Below are 14,248 nucleotides of genomic sequence, written 5' to 3' on the forward strand. Positions count from 1 at the left end.
ATGACATTGCTGCTGGGAGGCTGTGAGTGAAGGCCACAAGGGTTGGTAAAGGCATGGTATCTCCTCGTTGGCTTTCAAGAGGGTCCCACTGAAAGTTCTCTGATTCAGTTATTTGAAGCCACAAGAAGGCAATTTAGTGACAAGAAGGGCCTCTTGTTACTGGCGGTCTTACACATGAGTCTTGACAAGGCAGCGGCTGCCGCGGCCTTACCCACACAGCTTTTCCCCTTTGCCCCTGGACGCTGCTAGCTCTTCAGTTGGTCAGAAACACAGCTGCCTTTGTGTCTTCTACTGATGGGTGTCTCCGGCGGACCTTCCTGCAGCCCAACAGAGGGCTCTTCCAGCAAGTCCTGCCTCAACAGGGCCTTCCCTGGCCCCTCCATGCCTGGGGAGTTGCCCCGGCCAGCCCATCCAGCCTGTGCCACCTGCAAGCTCTGTGGCTGGCAGGTGCCAGGTGGAGACTGTCAGCTGCTCAGGAGAGAGACTGTTCAAGGTAGTTACTGCTAGCGAGGGATCCCATTTTATCTACCTGCCATCAGAGTAACCTGTCCTCTGCTGGAGCCCCTTGGAGGAGCCATGCGCAGGTGAGGCACACAGATGGCCATGCAGCCAGGGCGACTCCGGGTTGGAGATTGAAGCTGCCGGCCTTGCCCAGGAGGCGGAGGCCTGTGCTGTGAACTCAGGAAATCTCCCGCCCCTCCCGTGTTTATGGTGAAATCAGGCCTCCCTCAGAAAGGCAGTTTTCCTACTCCGTTTGTTCTCAGATTGGTGTTATACCCTGGAGCCAAATTAGTGGCTAAGAACAATTGGAAACAAATGCTCTTTCAGCATCCTGCTGTGATCCTAGATCCAGGTGGGGACACTGGCTGTCTTCTCCACTGAGCCACCCCTCCGCAGAGAATCAGCCTCCCAGAACCATTCAGCACAGCCAAATTCCCTCATAATCAGCCAGCACCGTACACATCTGCCTAACCTCAGTGGAACAAGCTGGAGCCTTGTTAAGTTATTTATGAAACAATATTCAGGACCACCCCCGGAGGTGAGTTAGGGAATAATGAATGGGAAGTGCCGTGGTGCCCTTTGGAGAGGCCTGTGGCAGGCCTGCTGGAGTGGGGACCATCTCCCTCCCCCGGGGGCTGGGTGCTGGGTGCTCCCTCCAATGGCTTTCGGTTGGCTGCCTGGACGGCACCTTTTCTGAGATGCCAATGACTGTTAGCTTGGCTTGGATTTGATAGCGAAATTCCTTCTACTCCCTCCAGCACTGGTCTGAGAAAGTATGGCCTACCCCCGCCATGCCCCCTGTCTGGATGTACCTGCCCCAAAGGGGAGTTAATAGAAGGTTCTGAAACACCTGGTGGGGGGAACCCGCCCTGCAGGACCTACATAGCTGCTGAATCATACTTAACTCCCAAGTCAGCTGGTTGTCTGTCCCGTCATTAGACTGTGGGCTCCTTGAGGGCAGGGAACTGGAATTGTTGTTCATCATTGATCCGCAGCCTAGTGAAGGGTCTGATGCTCAGAAAACATTTTGTAAATGAATGAAGGGAATTACTGGTGTGGCTTCCAATCCTGGACTTCTCCAAGTAAGTCTCCACCACTCTCTGAACGGTTTCTTCAAATGTGAAATGAGGAGGTCAAGATAGATGATCTCTAAGAGTCTGCCCAGGTCCAACCATCTCACTTCTAGCACTGACTTCTGCACTGAGCTGCCCCCAACTCCAGCTTCCCGACCCACTGCCTCTGGGCTGGCCTACTCCTGGAGGGCACAGCCCATGGTAGCAATGTCCCCTCTGGCCTGGCGACCCTGGCTTAGTCATGATGCAGGACTTCCAGTCTGGGGCTGGCTCTCTGGTGCCAAATACCGTCCTCTGCCTGTGCTGTTTTCCCCTGAGTCAGTCACTTTTCTCAGTCACACAGTTGAAAATTTCCTCCGAAGTAAAGCCAGATGCAAAATGAGGACTTGTTAGCACAAAGAGGTGTGTGTGTCTGCTCTGGGCTGCACCTCCTGGGTAGGTTGTATTTCTTTTTTTTCTCTGAGCTAGACCCTTCTCCACAAGGGGAATTAAAGGCCTCTTCATCTCCAACCAAATGAGGGAAGCCCAGGGATCACCCTGTGGCACTTTCACATCCCTTCCTCGCACTGCCTTTGTTCCAGAAGCAGAGGAGCGGCTTCTCGCCTCCTCCTTTCGGCCTGCTGCAGAATTTCTCTTGCTTCCTGTGAATCAACAACAGCAATATTTACTTGCACAAGACACATAATATTAACTTTTCAAAGTATATGATTATTTCATTTCATTTTTATAATATGTCTGTGTGGCAAGCAAGGCAGGAATAAACATCTGGATTTATTTGACTCCCCAAAGATTTACTGGTGTCTGATCCAAGATTTCTTGGAATTGTAGAACTTTCTGGCTGAATGTGAACCTAGTGAGTGTCTTCTCCACTGATTTTTAACCTCTCAGGGGATGTGGACAGCCTTGAAATCTTGGTAAAATCTGTAAACCTCTCCCCAGAAAAACTTACACACAAATACTATTCTGGATAAAATTTCCAGGGATTTGTGGACCGCTACCACCTTAAGGTTCTTCTTGCTCTGGTACAGCCACTGGGTTGAATAGATGAGGAAGCTCAGGCTCAGAGAGTTAGGGCAATGTGCACAGAGTCGTAACACTATCAGGACAAGGGCCGTCTCCTAGGTCCTGTCTACCTGCTTTCCAACACGCCAAACCATTACTGCTGTATCACATTAGGTGCCCAAATCCTCTCATCTGTTTCTCTTCCTCCTATTCCCCTCTTCTTTTAGATTTCCTGCTTATTGTTTTATTGCTGTGGATATACTTCTAGACGGTACAACTAGGAGTGTAGATACTCTCTTATACTCTTAGTTGGCCCCCTCTCTTACCCTCACGAGGCTTTTTTTTTTTTTTCCAAATCCTAAATCATTGCTCATTTTTCCAGCATCAGCTTTCTGGAGTTGCCTTCCCTGTTGGAGGCTGGCCCAGCCATCCCATCCTCAGGAACGTAGGCCCTCCTCCCTGGCAGCCTCTCCCCTGACTTCTCTCCACTGGAGCTGGGAGGCTCTGGGTTCCTTGCTCTGTCTGTCAGGCCTTGGCTCCCTTATCTTCTCCTTGGACTGATGAGCTGCTCCTTCCCCTACTCCTAAAGATCTCAGGCTCTTTATTTTTACTATTCTTGATAGAAATTGGGAGACATTAGTGGTGGCATATATACATATTTTTTAATTGTGGTAAAACATACACCATATAAAATTTGCCATCTTAAGCATTTTTAAGCACCCCGATAGCTCTCAATGACACCCTGTACAGGCTGTCCTGGAGTCACCTGGGGGAGGGAGGGAAGGGGTTGCTAGATGGTGCATGTCAGTAATGAGCCTTAGTGTTTGGTGACACTAAGTACGTTTGCATTGTTGTGCAACCATCACTGCCATCCATCCACAGAACGCCTTTCCTCTTGCAAAACTGCAACTCCGTACTCATTAAGCAACAACTCCCCAGTCCCTCATCATTCACCTGAACCTCTGGAAACCACTAGTCTACTTTTTGCCTCTGAGTTTGACACTCTCGGTACCTCATACAAGTAGAATCATATAGAGTTCATCCATGTGTGAGAATTTCCTTCTTTCTTAAGGCTGAATCATATTCCATTGGATGTAGACACATGCATGCCACACTGTGTCTGTCCATGGACACTAGGTTGCTCCCACTTTGGGCTGCTGTGAATAAAGCTGCTATGAACAGAAGTGTACAAGTATCTGCTTTAGTCACCACTTTTGTTTCCTTTGGGTATATAGTACGTAAAAAGTGGACGCACATTTTTAAGGTGTCTTAATTATTCTCTGCTGTCCCTTAAGTCAATATTCATTTTCTTCACTAACGCCTTTTGAGCAATTACTGACCTTACTGGGTCTGTGGCACCTGCCGCAAAAGGCACTTTCTCAGAGAGCCCCGGGGGAGCCACAGATAGCAGAAGAGACTTTCTACCAGGCTTGAAAGGCTCAGGAGGCCCCCTGCTGCCTCCATTGCTGGTCCTGGCTGGAGCTAGGTTGGGTTAGATGAGGGTTAGAACCCAGCTCAGCCATGTATCAGCGGCATGGCACGACCGTGGGTAGCGTACTGCACCTGTCCCCTCCTTTATTTCAAAATCAGTTAAACAAAAAAGATACAATAGCCTTAACATTCTAGAGCAACTCAGTCCTGCACAACCTTCCATGATGACAGAAACATGCTCTGTCTGAGCCGTCCGGTATCACAACCACTAGCCACGTGTGCTATTGAGCACTCGAAATGTGGCGAGTGAGACTGAAGACTGAATTTACATTTCATTTCGTTTTAATTAGTTAGAATTTGAATTTTAAAAGCCACACGTGGCCATTGGCTACCTGACTGCACCATGCAGCGATAGAGGATGAAAATGGGTGGCAGTCATGCAGTCCATAGAAGGGGCTCAGCAAGCCCAGTGTCTGGCACATAGTAAGCCCTCAATAAATGTTTGCTATTATTAGGTCTTATGTGTCTTGCTTTCCGGCCCACCACACCTGATGGCTCTCAATGACACCCCACACTGGCTGTCCTGGAGTCACCTGGGGGAGGGAGGGAAGGTGTTGCTGCATGGTGCATGTCAGTAATGAGCCTTGCACTGAATGTTTCTGGTCTGCTACTTTCCCTGGAGGGTCATGTGAGCTGGAGTGGTATGTGGCCTGCTTTGCAAGTGATTAACATGGTGTAAGCAATCTGCATAGAGAGAAAAAACCCTCGGTTGGTATTCCATTATTCTATTAGAGTTTCAGAGCCAGGATTAAGTGGACATGATTTCTTCCTATGGGCCATTAATTTTGTTTTATTGCTGGTCTGATGGCCATTACCCTTTTTTGCCAATGCATTCCCCCATTAGGTTTGTACAATTAACAAAATATGTGCTGTTAGGGCTTTGATAGGAGGAGTGGGATGGAAATAAAGGGAGGGGGTGCAACCGCTACAGAGTTGGGGGTGGGGAAAGTGTCTGCAATGAAGGGAGGCCTTCAGCACCTGCCTTCTGGCCACTGGCATTCCTGGGAAACTGCAGTAAGACCTTTCCCCAGCTCTTCCCCAACTAGGAGTGGAGGAGTTGCCCAGGTGAGAGGAAGGGACACTTGGTGGGTCCATGTGGGAGCAGTGCTGGCATTTCCTGGCCCTCCTCCTCCAGCCTGCAGCTGAGTACGGCACAGCTGAGAACATAATGCGACGCCCCCACCACCCCCACGCTATCACCTTGAACCCGATACTGCTCAGCAGGCAGCGTCAATCAGCCTCTAGGTGTCTGTCCCCGAGACTTCCGGGGGCAACACCTGCCTTCTCTCTATGGGGCAAACAGGAGGACATGTGCCCAGTTAAAAGGAGGCCGCTGATACTCTATGTCATCCAATGATCGACATGTGGAAATGCAGAATTGGCATGGTTAGGCCATACAATTTCTGGAGAAAAGTTAGGAATCCAGATTTCTAAATGTGAAATTTCACAAGGTTTAGATGTTGGCAGAATTTATAAAAACACTGGACAGGCAAGAGTCAGCCTTGGGGCTGCTAGTTGGTGACCTCTGCCAGTCAACGAGGAGTCATGGAAGGGTATTAAGGGAGACGTGGACATGATTGAAATTGTGTTTTAGAAAGATTCCCAGGGCAGGGGTGGTAGGGTGGATGGGCAAAAACAGATTGAGGCTGGAGACAAGGAGAGTTGGGTCAATGCCAATGGGATGGGTAGAAGAGCAGCGATTCTTGTGAGGGAGAATTAGCAAGTCTTGGGTCTTGGTGTTTTAGCACCACAGAGGATGTCCATGGGGCTAGGGAGGCTTGCCTGTGAGCAGGCCCACCCTCATGCTCGAGGGTTTACCTCTGCTGAGACCAGGCCACTCTGTGAGCCTACACCACTCAGTGTATGTGAGTCTTTCTGTCCCAGGCTTGTAGGGTAAATTGCTTGCTTCTGCCTAGCATAGAAAGGTCATAAGTGTGTCCAGTTCTTTCTCCCATATGGGATAAATATTAAGGTTAACCCACCAGTGCCAACATTCCTAAGAGGACTTCATGTTCATACTTATACTGACAGGTCCAGGCCCAAGAGTTGAGACTTGGCCTGGGCAGGGCCTGAGGAGTGTCACAGAGGGACCCTTTCCAGGTCCTTTGCAACTGGGTGCCCAGCACTGCCTGTGGTCCACGGGGCTGAGGACTAGTGTGGAATTAGCATCCAGGCCCACTGGGCTTTGTGGAAAGCTGTGTAGTACCCTCAGTGCTGGATACATAAGAGTCTCAGAGCCAAGAAGTTAGCACTAGGTAATTATATCTATTTAATTATGCGGCTATTGTGTCATTTAGAGCCTGCTGTTCAGAGTTCACAGTGCCTGACTGACAACCTCATGGAACAAGTGTAAGCAACTGCAAAGCATTGTCAGGAGATGAGGGTATAGAGGTGGAACAGAGCAGGGACTCAGTGAGATATGGTGGGAGCTGCAGATATGCTGTTGGAGGGACGAATGGTCCATCAGGTGTTTGCTCCTGGAATGGCCTATCTCAGTCAGATTTTTCCACCCAAGTTTTGTTTCTCTTTTGGAAGCTTGGCTTATAGGCCTACAGAGGGCTTTGCAGAGGACAGGAGCATCCAGAGAGACTCTTGGTGTTCAAGAAGGAGTTGTCACAATTTGGTCCCCATCCCCAAAGTCTGGCTTGGGAAAGAATAGGAAAACGTGTCATGGGCAGCAGGATGAATGCGGAAGTCCTCAGTCTTCTGGATTTGCCTCTCTTTTTCCTATTGAGTTGCAGCCATTTCTTAATTAAGTTATTAATATGTCCTGGGCATTGCACAAAATGCTGTACATGCACCATCTCATTTAAAGGTGCTACTGTTAGCACGCTTTTAAAGATGAGAAAATTGAGGTTCATAGAAGCTAGGGTTAGGTAAATGATGGGTCTGGCTTGAACCCAAAACTGACTCCAGCATCTTTACTCTTAACCTCAATGATATACCGTGCTAGCAAGAGACTTAGCGCCCTCCCTGAAGGGTTAGTTTGGGCACTCTCAGAGATTGTCAGATGTAGTTTTTTTTTCAAAGATCTAGTAGTTTAACTCTATCACTTTGCAGATGAGGAAACTGAGGCATACAATGATTAAAGTTCCTTTTCCAAGATCAAACAGTAAGTTAATAACAGAGTCAGGGCATGCACCCGTGTCTGGCTGGCCTCCGGTCTGGTGCTCTCTGTGTCAGACCTATGGCTTTGCTAAACCCCCAGCTCGTCTTCCTCTTTACCTGGGTATGCTTCATAGATACCTGCACAGCTATCCTTGAGGATGCAGAGACAAGTTCTATCACGCTACCTCCTATGGGAAGCTTTCTTCTATCCCTCTCCCCACCTCTTTTCCAAATAAGCATGACCATCCAACTCCCTCCTCATTTACCATTTCATAAATTCACTCATATCTATAAATGTGGATTGCCAATCTCATTTATGATTCCATTTTATTTTCACGATGAATAAGACAAGCCTGAGTTCAAATTCTGGTTGCATTATTGCACAGTTGAAAGGCTTCGCCATGATTATTTGCCTGCGTGGATCACAGACAGCTGGCTTTTGAAGGCCCTAAAACATGAGGCACATGGATGGTTCCCCAGCAGGCATCCATGGGGTAGTGCCAGTCCAGGAAGACCTTTTCAGTGGTGCATACTGATGAGTGAGACATAAGTACAGTGTGTAGAGACTGCATGTGCCTACACACACAGGTGTATGTGTGCAGAGAGAGAGAAAAATGATGCTGTATTTCTCAAAGGATGGCTCTTTATTGTGAGATTTTGCACTCTTTATTTTGGGGGAGTTGAATTATTTCATGAAATGATGGTGAGAGAAGATGCTGTTAATATTTTATCAAAATACAAGTGTGTCAACACTATCAGTCTTCGAATGCTGTTCAACACTTTACTGATGGCTGAAACCCAAATCGGGGAAACATGCTTTGAGCAGCTTCTCACCCAGTGCAGGATTCTCCTCTCAGTGTTGGAAGTTCACTACCTTCCAAGGAAGCCTCGCTCATTTCTGGATGGTTCTCATTGCCAGAGAATTCTTTCCTGTGTTGAACTGCAGATTGGCTTCCGCTAACATCTAAAGTTAGTCCTAATCCTATCCTCTAGAGCAACACAGTCCCCGTCTCACATAGTTTCTTCAAATATTTGGAGGAATACCATGTGGGAGAAGGATTGTATTGCTTTAGTCACTAGAGCAAGGACCAGTGGTTGAAAGGGACAAGGAAGATACATCTCTAGTTTTTTCTCCATTATCTTCTGCCTCATGGCCTCCTAATAAATAGTGAAAACAGCCACAACAGGAAAGATAGCTAACATTCAGCGAGTGTTTATTTTGTGTAAGGCAGTGTTCTAAGAACCTTCCAGTATATTAAGTAATTCATCCTCACCGCCACCCTCAGAGGAGGAGTTAGCATTAGCCCTATTTTATAGATGAAAAACAGGCATGGGGGCATTAAGTAATTTGCCCATGGTCAAACCAGAATCGAAACCTGTCCAGTGTGATTCCAGAGCCTATCCTTTGAACCACTAGACTTCTAACCCACAATTTAACCACTAGACATCTTCTCTCTCCTCTCTTTTCTACTTATCATTGTCAAAGTTCTTAAAATATGCTAAAACTACATATAGAACTAATACAAACTGGTAAGTTCAGAGTGGAGGAGATCATTCAACCCTCAGTTGGGTACCATATGGCTATTACTGCAAGCTATGATCACATTTAGTGAGTTTGGCAACAATATCACACCCTGGCTCATTTTGAGCTTGGATTTAAATCAAATAATCCAAGTCTTTTATTTTTATTTTTTTTCAAACTGGGTCACCCCATTCTGTTTTTTTTTTTTTTTTTTCAATACATGTTTTAAATGTAAGAGTGGGATTTGGTATATATATTCCTGTCAAATCTTTTCTACAAAACAGTCTGTAAAAAAAAAAAAGTGGGTTTGCATGTGGACGAAGGATATACTAATTTTATGGTTTAGAGTAATGAGATTATGGGCATTTTTTCTTTATTTTCAAAATTATTTCATTTGTAGTTGTCATGATGTTACTGTGAAAGAAATAAAAGCCAGTAAAGGAAAAATGGACTTTTCACTTTTGGCCTGTTCTTTCAGCTTGCTAAAAGTTTTCTAACAATCTTGAATCTATCCCTCCAGCACAGTAGCTGCTTTTCTCAGCTTTTCATCATGTGCACCTGGAAAGTCTGCCATATCTTCTTTCAAGTCACAGGTGTCTCAGACGGACAGTCCCAGAGGGCAGGGATAGAACATACAGCTCCATGTAATTCAATCTAGAGACTTCATGTGCCAAGCTCATATCATGCTCAGTAGTAATATGTAAGTAGTTTAGAATAATACAAGTTGGAACCCATTGCCAGGCGAGGGTTGGTTCTGAGGTGCTGGTGGTGGCCTCTGGTTGGAATGATAAGAGTCCACCATTCAACATTTCAGCAGATATTTATTGAGAACCCAGCACATCCTGGGCACTCTGCTAGGTTCTGGGGATAGAAAGATGCAGAAGACATGGTCCTTTTCCTCAATGTTTTGTAGTCCAGTGGTCTGGTCCTGCCTCTGAGGCATATCCGTGAGCTATGAGTCTTGATCATGCAGGTGTAAGGAGACAGCCCCGGAGGAAATGCCTTTGCCTCAAGGAAGTCATCATGAACAAGAGAGTCAATTTGGTTTCCTCAGCACATCTCACTACACCCCATCCCTGAATCTTCTAACTGAAATTCCACCTTCTTCCAAAAAGGCTTGCTTGTCTTAATTAAAGGGAAAGTACTAAAGAGGGCGGGGACATGTGAGGGTTTACATTATGTCAAGTCCTTGTTGAACAACCTTCCATGTCTCTGTGATCCCGCAGGCTAGCCTGCCCTCTATTGCCTGACACTGAAACCTCCGAATGCTCTGGCCCCACCTTGCTGAGCTGGCATTATTCTCTCCTCTAGTGTCTTTCAGGCAGACAAGTCTCTGCATCATCCCAGGACCATCCATGCTCTTCTGCCCCTTGGCCCTTGCTCAGATAGCCCCCTTCTTTGGAATGCCCTCTCCCTCCCTCCCACCAGCCAATTCTTGTCTGTCCGGTCCACCAAGACACCATTCAAATTCCACCTCCTCATGAAAACCCCTTGAATGCTGCAACTCTTGCAGACTTCCTGTCTCTGTGGAGAGAGAATAGGCATCGCTTCTGTACACTTTAGCACAACTTTGTATACAGTCTGGCCTTATTGGGGGTTCTTTTATGTGGGTGATCTCCCTTCCCCAGCAATGTGGAGGCAGTGCTTTTATAACAGAACCCATAGATTTTATTTCTGCTGCTTCAGCATGTGTGGATCACAGAGCAGACAACTGATAAATATGTGGTGACGATTTTTATTTTTACAAAATTGTTTTACTCCAGAAAGAGAATTAAAAGCAGGCAGACTTTTTTATCTTTCCAGTCCTGCCCCATCATTCTTCTCCATGCACATTTTTCTTCCTGCCTTATTGGACTCTTCACCTTTACCTGCAAGTTCTCGTCTGCAGCAAGACTTTCATATTCCTGCAGGAGACAACAGGGTCAGTGTTGTTGTTTGCTTGCCTTTTGCAGCCTTCCCTGTCTAGATTGCAAAGTTTCATAGGAGCCTTTCTGCTCTGTTCCCCTGCATGGGGTATTCCAATAGGTAGGAGGCACCCGTAAATGATTATTACCTTGGTCAGCTCAGGGCACTTGACAACCATGAGCCTTTTCTCTCCTCTGGTAGCCCTATAGGGAAGGGAAATACAAGTCCTAAGAAATGGAGGCACCAAGCAGGTAGAGGAGGGCGTGAACCTCTCACTGCCCTGATTAGGTCTCTAAACAATAATGGTTTTGCACCAGGAGTCCCTTGCTAGGAAGCTTTCTCACTCAGCACTGCGGGCACATGGCTGCCAGCCCTGGCCTTTTTCCTGAGCCAAACCCACCTCTGGGTTTACCCCCATCCCCACCCTGGCTTTCACTTCTGCAGCATCTTACACAGTCTATAAAGATGTTTTCTTTCATTGGCAGGTGAAGTCTGGAGCAGGACTTCTGAGGCTTTCTATCCTCCATGCCGCTCACTAGAAAAGGGGCTGTGAACTGTAAGTAACTTTGATTGGCGTTTTCCATGCTGACTCAATAAGGTTAGGGGTTAAAGACCAGCCCTGAACCTGATCTTTAACAGCCATGCATTGTGCAAGAGAAACACTCAACAAAGAGCTAGTCAGAATATAAAATACAGTGGAGCTCTAATTAGATTATGTCTGAATGTGACAAAGAGGCCCTGTAATATGACATCCTATTTAATTAGACTATATTGATTGTGCATTAAGGTGGACTCGATGTGTTACATGTGTCATGAGTGCCAGAGAAGGAAGCTGTTGAGTCTGCAAGGCCGACCCAGACCCCAGCCACTATCGCCTGTGGGCTAAGCTTGGGAGGCAGTGAGGGGAGGAAGTGGCAACATCAGTCCTCAAACTGGGCCAAGTTTATAGCCTGCACTTGCTTTTACATCTGGTTATTTCTGGGGAGGCATGAGGGAGGGAAAAGGAAATGCTGCTGACCGCTTCCCTTCCATCAGCCCAGTAAAAGCTTGACCTCTTACTTAGGCTTATTTGCTCATATTGGTTCTCCCCACTTGGCAAAAGTCTACCCACCTGTGGGACCCGGCCTAAGTCCAGCCTCCTCCATGGAGCCTTCCTTGGTAATGCCAGCTGGAAGTGATCTCTTCCCTGTCTGAAATTCCGCAGCATTCACACACGCTGCCCCTGCCTGTGTCCCCTGCGTCCGTCCCCACCTCTGGCTGTCACATTACCATGCCCTCTCCAGCGAGGCCGTGAGCTCCTGGCAGGTAAAGTCCAGGATTCCTACTTCTCAGTCTGCCCACTGCACCCTCAGCCTACTCGCTCTTTAGTAAGGGTTACCTGGATGACTGAGTTGCCCTGGGCGGGCAGTTTCCCCACCCTCCTTATGGGGCTACCTGAGGCTGAGCTGCTGCCGCCACGACTTTGATAGTACATTGGCTTCCAACCAGTCCATGGAATTATAAATGATTAACCGTTATCAGCGCACATCTTCACCTCTGTGTAAAAATAGATTGACTGTAATGAGTATTTGAATAAATCATAAGAATGGCCGCCCTGTGATCGGCTAACATCCTGCCGATGGCTGCCTGGTGAGTGAGCAGGGCGCCGGCCCTCCCGCCTAATGGCCTGCGATTCAGCGCTGGTCGCCTCTGTGATTGACGGGCCTGGGCTCCCAGGGCACCTCCTCTGCAGCCCTGCTGAGGAGCAGTCAGATCTCCAGGCCAGGGTTTAGGGGGAAGGGTACCTTCCTCCATCCTGTTCCAGGAAAGCCTGCCTAGGAGGTAGGGCGGGGGTGGGCGGAGGGGCAGACTAGAAGATAATGACCTTTGTGAGAATCGATGTCTCCTCGCATCGGAGGTTAGAGGGACCTCATAAGTCAAGTATGAGGAGCAAGCTGAGCGTGAACCTTAATGAGAGCGGAGAGCGTGGGGGGAAATAGGCCTGCGCATCCCCCCGATCCCTGAGGGCAGCCGGGCACCTCGGCTCTGGCCACCACACCCAGGAAAGCTCCCTGGCAGGGACACAGTCTTGGGCCTACAGAGAGGAACCAGGAAACACGGGTTTCTTCAGGTCTCAGGGCTCTGAAATGGAAAGATTCAAATGACCTTTCAGGGAGTGGTTTACCAGGGTGGCCTCAGGCATGGGGATCCTACCTTTTGGAGTGAAAGGAAAAAGAGCAGACGGGGAGGCAGGCTCAGGGTGATAGGGACCAGTTGAAGAGGGAAGAGTCTAAAAGTCTGAAGTTTCAGAGACAAGGCCAGTGAGGGCTGGATTTGAGAGGGAAACAGCAAATATTCCAAGTTAATTCCAGTGGTGTCCCATTTCTAGTTTATGTAACAAATCACCCATAACAGAATGGCTTAACATCATTTATTCTGCAGGTCAGGAATTCAGAAAGGGCATGGTGGGGCAGCTTGTTTCTGTGCCATGAGGTGCCACCATGGAATCTCAGTGGGGGCAGCTCAAAAGCTAGATGCTGGAATCATCCAAAGGCTTGTTCTGTCATCATTCTGGGCTTTGATGCTAGCTGTTGGCTGAGAGATTGGCTGGACTGTCTTGGCCAGACCCATGTGACAGCTCCATGTAGCCTGAGCTTCCTCACAATATGGCGGCTTGATTCCAAGAGTGAGCATTCAAGAGACAGCAAAAGGCAAGTGGAAGCTGTGTTGCCTTTTATTACCTACCCTTCGAAGGCAAGCTGCATCACAGCCACTGCATTCTCTCAACTGAGGCAGTTGCAAAGGTTCACCTAGGTTTAAGAGAAGGGAACATAAATACCACCCCCACTCCATCTCTCCAAGGAGTATCAACATCACATTGAAAGAACAGCATGAGGAATAGGATGTATCTTGTTGCAGTTGTCTTTAGAGAATACAGTCTACCACAATTAGTACTCATCAAGTTAGTGGTCTGGCATAGCACAGCCTCATCTATTTCCCAGAAAGAATAAAAGGAACCCTTCTTTGGGGGTGATTTGTTCACCCTAGAAAGACAGGCTAAAGAACCCCCTGCCTTAGATAAATTAAACTATCCCTTAATTCACAGAATGTTTGAGTCAAAAGGGCCCGCGGAGGCCAGGCAAGGATTCCTTCCTGGGCAGGCCATGCTGATGTTAGCAGGTCCTGCAGCTGGTAGAAACTTGGACCTCAGGGTCCATCTCAGCAAGACTGAGTTGGGTCTGTGACCCACATCTTCAAGTGTCAGGTCTGGAGGAGTCCTAGACTGTGAACTAGGACTCCACAAGCCTTGAGCCCTTCATTCACATCCAGGGCTCCCTGGACCACCATCCCCATGGACTTCCAAGCTGGGGTAGGCTTCACACAAAGATTAGGATGTAAGATGCTCTAAGGGGCTGTGCTGTAGCTGGGGAATTCAGGGCAGCCCCTCCTCGCTGACCTCACATCCCCTGCTCTCCTTCCTTCCCGTCTGCCACATATTATGTCCTGGGGAGGCTGTGCCCTTCAAGAACTATAGTTTCTTTCCTTTGCCATTTTTCTGACTCAGATGCAGCTAAATCCTGGAAGAGGATCTGAGTGTCCTGGGTGCCTTGTTGTGACTTAAGGGGATAGAAAAAAGCCCAAGCTACCAAAGAGGAGAAACAACCAG

At 47.8% G+C, this 14,248-nt stretch overlaps 1 protein-coding gene and 1 long non-coding RNA gene across 22 annotated transcripts in view; one reads left to right on the forward strand and one right to left on the reverse strand.

Moving 5' to 3' along the window:
• Positions 1–14,248, forward strand: part of PKNOX2 (PBX/knotted 1 homeobox 2) — a 330,969-nt gene that overhangs the window by 120,531 nt on the left and 196,190 nt on the right. For 15 of the 21 annotated variants that reach the window (XR_012423869.1, XR_012423871.1, XM_074015554.1 and 12 more), the window contains one exon: positions 11,088–11,158. The exons of the other annotated variants lie outside the window; for them this stretch is intronic. The gene's annotated coding sequence lies outside the window, so the exon portion shown is untranslated. The remainder of the gene's footprint in view (positions 1–11,087; positions 11,159–14,248) is intronic. 21 annotated transcript variants of the gene reach the window in all.
• LOC102127424 (uncharacterized) lies at positions 10,419–11,148 on the reverse strand. Its single transcript, XR_284329.5, has 3 exons — positions 11,055–11,148; positions 10,751–10,805; positions 10,419–10,601 (listed from the first exon to the last, which is right to left on the reverse strand). It is a non-coding gene; the product is annotated as an uncharacterized lncRNA (long non-coding RNA).

Source organism: Macaca fascicularis, chromosome 14, assembly GCF_037993035.2.
Source record: "Macaca fascicularis isolate 582-1 chromosome 14, T2T-MFA8v1.1".
Classification (NCBI taxonomy): Eukaryota; Metazoa; Chordata; class Mammalia; order Primates; family Cercopithecidae; genus Macaca; species Macaca fascicularis.